Raw genomic sequence first — 7,087 nt, 5'->3', positions numbered from 1 at the left:
TTTGTAATTCAGCAAAAGCACCAGTTCAGTGTGGCCTTCTCTGAGGAGTTAGCAAGTTCAGCGTGTTTGTGAGTCCATGTTCCATCTCGAGCATTTTCTATGAATAGGGTTACACCAGAATATTAACTCCCTGCTGTCAAAGTCGATCTTTTGATTTAAAATGGTTAAACTCTGAAGCTTTGGGGTTTAATGTTAACCCCCAAGTATAACTGAAGGCCAAGAATCTTCGCTCAGGGTTATCAGAGGGTTGGGGGGGGGGGGGGGGGGGCGGTGTTTAGTGACTGTAGGGGGACTGCGATCTCTAATTTACGGAAATGGTCAGGATTCTGAAATTGAATTCGAAATGACCAACTTTGCAAATGACACCAAACCATAGGAAGGGTGATGGAATTGGAAGGAAGTGGGTCAGAAATTACAGATGAAAATTGTCACACATTTCCCTTTGTGTGGAAAATTGGGATCTGCGCTTAATCCTTGTGTACTGGTAAAATGGGCAAGGATGAGGCGGAGACAGACCACAGACCTTTTGAAGACTCAGCTATAATCAAGTCCGTTCAATGCAAAGCAGCAAACACCAAAGCCCATAGGCTGTTCAATGCCAGATCCAAAACAATCTGGGAAGAGTATTACTTGAATGGAGAACAACTGGGGAATTCAGAGCTGCAGAGGGATCTGGGTGTCCTACTGCATGAGTCATGAAATGTTAGTATGCAAAAGCAAGTAATCAAGAAGGCTAATGGAATACGATCCTTTATTACGAGAGGAAATAAACATAAAAGTAAGGATGTTGTGCTTCCGTTACACCGGGCATTTATGAGACCACATCTCAAAAACTGTGAATTCTTTGTTTTTCATGGAATCCCACAGTGCAGACAGCCATTCGGCCCATCGAGTCTGACAGACCTCCGAAAGAGCACCCTTACCTGGGCCCACTCCCAGGCCCTATCCCAGTAACCCCACCAAACCTTCACATCTTTGGGCACAGAAGAGAAATCTTGCATGGCCAATCCACCTAATCTTTATAAGGAAGGATGTAAATGCATTAGAGGCAGTTTATTAGATTGATACCTGGAATGAGTAGGTTGTCTTATGAGGAAAGGTTGGACAGGACTTGCTTCCACTGGCATTTAGAAGAGCGAGGGGTTGACTCGATTGAAGTATGAAATGAAATGAAAATCGTTTATTGTCACGAGTAGGCTTCAACGAAGTTACTGTGAAAAGCCCCTAGTCGCCACATTCCGGCGCCTGTTCGGGGAGGCTGGTACGGGAATTGAACCGTGCTGCTGGCCTGCCGTGGTCTGCTTTAAAAGCCAGTGATTTAGCCCAGTGTGCTAAACCAGCCCCTGAGTCATGGGCAAAGCAGCTCCCTTGTTTCATCTGCTACCACACTAGAAACAGCAGATGGGGAGTGGAGCGAGCAAGGAGACAAGGAATTAGACAAGAGGTCAAAAGAACCGGAAAAGAGACTCCAGGAAGATGCGGAGAAGGAAGCCAGAACTATAAAGCTTTTGCTTCTTGGTAATTGAACGAGGAAACATTTAAAAGGGAAGCCATGTTGTGGAAAACAAAGATGAAAGCTTCCCATTCCAGTTAAATGTTTCACTTTAATTATGCAAAATTACATTTGTTTTTTTGATTTTTCTTGTGATGAATTTGAAATGATGAACTGCAGTAATGATAACCATGTCAAAACGTTAAAGAAAGTTGAACATCATGGAGCAAATGACCTTATCATTGAAAAAGGTCTTTGTTTCAATGTCCAAGTAGTCGTTTTAGTTGCACCTTTAGCCAATTGACTATGCCATGACTATTGACTATGTTCCAAAAGCTTACCAGGTAACATGCAATTGGGAGCACGTGATTTAATAATCATGGAACTATCCAAATAGGTCAGAATGAAACACAAGAAAGAACATTCTCAAAAATAATGCATTTATGTAAAAGACTTGGATTAAGGAAGATTTGCATTTAAATAGCGCCTTTCATAACCCCAGCACGTACTTTACTGCAATCAAGTATTGTTGAAGTGTAGTCACTGTTGCAAGGCAGGAAATGGAGAGTCTTTTTTGCGCACAGTAGGATCTCAGAGACAGCAAGGTGGAAGTAGCCAGGCTCTTTGTTCGAATATACTCAGTTTGTTCAGTATTGGCGTGGGGAAAATTCCTCTATTCCTCTTTATAATGGTGCCATGGGACATTTTGCATCCAGCCAAGGAGGCAATGTCTCTTCTGAAAGACAGCACTCCCTCCTAACTACATCGGAGAGTCTCCTTGGCTTTTGTTCTCAAGGCTCTGAGGTGGGACCTTAAGCTACAACCTGTAGATTCGGGTGAGATTGACATCACTAAGCCACGGGTGACCCTTACATCGAAACATTGTGGTTTAAGTTGCCCCATTGGTGCACCTGTAGGTAAAACACAATTTTTTTAAAATTGCTACTTTTAGCCCACCCGTTAATATGTTTACACTAAATTCTATCAGTGCCATTTCAAACATTGCCTTCAACCTGTTTATATACATATTGGCCCCAAGTTATGAAGGAGTTCTGTTTCATAGAATTTACAGTGCAGAAGGAGGCTATTCAGCCCATTGAGTCTGCACTGGCTCTTGGAAAGAGCACCCTACCCAAGGTCAACACCTCCACCCTATCCCTATAACCCAGTAACTCCACCCAACACTAAGGGCAATTTTGGACACTAAGGGCAATTTATCATGGCCAATCCACCTAACCTGCACATCTTTGGACTGTGGGAGGAAACCGGAGCACCCGGAGGAAACCCACGCAGACACGGGGAGGATGTGCAGACTCCGCACAGACAGTGACCCAAGCCGGAATCGAACCTGGGACCCTGGAGCTGTGAAGCAATTGTGCTATCCACAATGCTTTCGTTTGAGCTGTGATGAGTAACTGGCAATCTCGGCTGTGCCGTGACCGATAACCTCCATTCTGATATATCCAAGACTGATGTGTTGTTCTATTTATCTAATTGCTGCCAGTTTCTGTTCCATGATCTCCTCGGCCAATAACCACCATCGTGTTTACCTTGTGGGTTCTTTTATTGGTGAGTTACCTGCTTTCCATGATATGTCTGCATATATACTGGAAGGACCGGGGCAGGGTAACCTTGAAACATAGGCAGTACATGACATGTCTGTTATCATCGTCTTGTTAACCAGCGTGACCATGACCAGCAGTTATTCTCTCATGAGCAGATGAGGGTGATTTGTCTCAGAAACTAGCATTCTGAGATACAGTGTGTGAGACACCATGGGTGGTGAGTGTAGCGGGTTGAGGGCCAGTAAATAAAATTCATGTGGATAATTGCAAGAATTTCATGATTCGGATCGCATTGCAAAGTAATTAAAAAACTTATTAAGCCAGTAAATAGGATTTCACTCAACCAGTAGTGCTATGTTCATTTGCATATCATTCCACAGAGGTACAAATATACAGTGGCACCTATAGGGATGTATAATTTATAAGTATATAATTATGGGCAGAACGGTAGCACAGTGGTTAGCTTTGTTGCTTCACAGCGCCAGGGTTCCAGGTTCGATTCCCGGCTTGGGTCACTGTCTGTGTGGAGTCTGCACGTTCTCCCCGTGTCTGCGTGGGTTTCCTCCGGGCGCTCCGGTTTCCTCCCACAACTCCCGAGGGATGTGCTTGCTAGGTGAATTGGACATTCTGAATTCTCCCCCCCCTATACCCGGACAGGTGCCGGAGTGTGGCGTCCAGGGGCTTTTCACAGTAACTTCGTTGCAGTGTTACTGTAAGCCTCCTTGTGACAATAATAAAGATTATTATTATTACAAAAATTTGTACCGTGACGTATGGATACATATAAAAACAGAGAAACAGTAGCTGGCCATTTACCCCTTCAAGTCTATTCCAATATTTAACGAGATATATAATTAGCTTTTTAAATTCTGTTGGCATCTTGGCCAATCCACCTGCACATCTTTGGGTTGTGGGGGTGAGACCCACACAGACACGGCGAGAATGTGCAAACTCCACACGGACAGTGACCCAGAGCCAGATCGAACCCGGGTCCTCAGCGTCATTGGCAGCAGTGCTAACCATTGCGCCATGGTGCCACCCTACCAGCCATATTATTATACGTATCACTATGTGGGCAGCACGGTGGCACAGTGGTTAGCACTGCTGCCTCACACCGCCAGGGACCTGGGTCCGATTCCAGCCTCGGGTAACTGTGTGTGCGATGTTTCCACGTTCTCCCCGTGTCTGTGTGGGTTTCCTCCAGATGCCTCGGTTTCCCCCCACAGTTCAAAAGATCCAAATTTTGACTTACGATGTTCAGGCTGAAGTACCGATAACCCTTCCCGTTTCCTCATTCTTTTACACACCCGCAGCACAAAGACATGAACCATAAAGCACGGTGGGCTAAACAGCTGGCTTGCAATGCCAGCAGCACGGGTTCAATTCCCGTACCGGCCTCCCCGAACAGGCGCCGGAATGTGGCGACTCGGGGCTTTTCACAGTAACTTCATTTGAAGCCTGATCGTCACAATAAGTGATTATTATTATTATTATAAGCCAATCCCATTTCACTGAGAAATGAATGATGAATAGTCCGACATTGACGCTGTGAATACCCTTAAGGTATTCTTAAGGCACAGTAACATGATTAGATGTTGTTACTAAACCCACTCCCAGAGATCAAGGGAGAAGCACAGTAAGCATGTCATTAAACTAGAAAGAGACGGTTGCTCAGGTGAATGTGCGGCACCTCCAGACAACGTGAACTCCGATCTCACCCTGGCAGGTTGAAAAATTGAACCTGGGAGTAAAGGACTGGAATCAGTAAAAGTGACCCTGGATCAAACAGATTGTCATATCTACCTTCCCGCCTCTTATCAATGGGATATCCCATTGTAACCGCCCCACGCCTTGGGGGGTGCGCTCCTGGTGGTAAACGTGAATCGCAACGGCAAGTATCTCAAATCCGGCTACCTGAAAACCAGCAATGTCCGAAAACCAGGCATTTATTTAGCTGCCATGTGCATGAAGTCTGACCGATAAGTAAGACCATAAGACATAGGAGCAGGAGTGGGCTATTCGGCCCATCGAGTCTGCTCCGCCATTCAACCATGGCTAACATTTTTCTCATCCCCATTCTCCTGCCTCCTCCCCATAACTCTGGTCGCCTTGTTAATCAGGACTGTTTCCAATCAGTGACTTCTGTCCTACACTAATGTGATTGGCTTTTAATTGTCCTTCAAAGTAGTTGAGTAAATCACTCAATTATGCGGTGCAGCCAGCATTGGGCAGTAAATCCTGGCCTAATCAGCAATACTCATATCCCAAGAATGAATTTTTAAAAGTATGATCCTGGCTATCTTTAATATCGCCCAGTGAATGGACAGTGGCAACTATCCTGGGGATTCTTCTTATTTATTCATTCATGGGATGTGGACAAGACGGGCAAAGCTGACATCCACCCCCCATCTGGAACTGGCATTGAGAGGATGGTGATGTTGTTGTCTTGAAAAACTGTAGTCTAAATGGTGCAGGTACACCCACAGTGCCATTGGTACACCGACAGTGCCATTGGTAAACCCGCAGTGCCATTGGTACACCCACAGTGCTATTGGTACACTGACAGTGCCATTGGTACACCAGCAGTGCCATTGGTACACCCACAGTGCCATTGGTACACCCACAGTGCCATTGGTACACCCACAGTGCTATTGGTACACTGACAGTGCCATTGGTACACCAGCAGTGCCGTTGGTACACCGACAGTGCCATTGGTACACCCACAGTGCCATTGGTACACCGACAGTGCCATTGGTACACCCACAATGCCATTGGTACACCCACAGTGCCATTGGTACACCCACAGTGCCATTGGTACACCCACAGTGCCATTGGTACACCGACAGTGCCATTGGTACACCCACAATGCCATTGGTACACCCACAGTGCCATTGGTACACCCACAGTGCCATTGGTACACCCACAGTGCCAGTGGTACACCCACAGTGCCATTGGTACACCGACAGTGCCATTGGTACACCCACAGTGCTATTGGTACACCCACAGTGCCATTGGTACACCCACAATGCCATTGGTACACCGACAGTGCCGTTGGTACACCCACAATGCCATTGGTACGCCGACAGTGCCATTGGTACACCCACAGTGCCATTGGTACACCCACAGTGCCATTGGTACACCCACAATGCCATTGGTACACCGACAGTGCCATTGGTACACCCACAATGCCATTGGTACACCGACAGTGCCATTGGTACACCCAAAGTGCCATTGGTACACCCACAATGCCATTGGTACACCGACAGTGCCATTGGTACACCGACAGTGCCATTGGTACACCCACAGTGCGATTGGTACACCCACAGTGCCATTGGTACACCCACAGTGCCATTGGTACACCGACAGTGCCATTGGTACACCCACAGTGCGATTGGTACACCCACAGTGCCATTGGTACACCCACAGTGCCATTGGTACACCGACAGTGCCATTGGTACACCGACAGTGCCATTGGTACACCCACAGTGCGATTGGTACACCCACAGTGCCATTGGTACACCCACAGTGCCATTGGTACACCCACAGTGCGATTGGTACACCCACAGTGCCATTGGTACACTCACAGTGCCATTGGTACACCGACAGTGCCATTGGTACACCCACAGTGCGATTGGTACACCCACAGTTCCATTGGTACACTCACAGTGCCATTGGTACACCCACAGTGCCATTGGTACACTCACAGTGCCATCGGTACACCGACAGTGCCATCGGTACACCCACAGTGCGATTGGTACACCCACAGTGCCATTGGTACACCCACAGTGCCATTGGTACACCCACAGTGCCATTGGTACACCCATAGTGCCATTGGTACACCCACAGTGCCATTGGTACACCGACAGTGCCATTGGTACACCCACAGTGCCATTGGTACACCCACAGTGCCGTTGGTACACCGACAGTGCCGTTGGTACACCCACAGTGCCATTGGTACACCGACAGTGCCGTTGGTACACCCACAGTGCCATTGGTACACCCACAGTGCCATTGGTACACCGACAGTGCC

General features: G+C 47.1%; 1 pseudogene; it reads left to right on the top strand.

Moving 5' to 3' along the window:
• Positions 1-1,401: 1,401 nt before the first annotated feature.
• The window catches only part of LOC140394560 (guanine nucleotide-binding protein G(t) subunit alpha-2-like), a 32,518-nt pseudogene continuing 26,832 nt past the window's right edge, over positions 1,402-7,087 (top strand).

Source organism: Scyliorhinus torazame, chromosome 17, assembly GCF_047496885.1.
Source record: "Scyliorhinus torazame isolate Kashiwa2021f chromosome 17, sScyTor2.1, whole genome shotgun sequence".
NCBI classification, from domain to species: domain Eukaryota; kingdom Metazoa; phylum Chordata; class Chondrichthyes; order Carcharhiniformes; family Scyliorhinidae; genus Scyliorhinus; species Scyliorhinus torazame.
The sequence above is the reverse complement of the archived record's forward strand: the minus strand, read 5'-3'. Positions and strand labels throughout refer to the sequence as shown.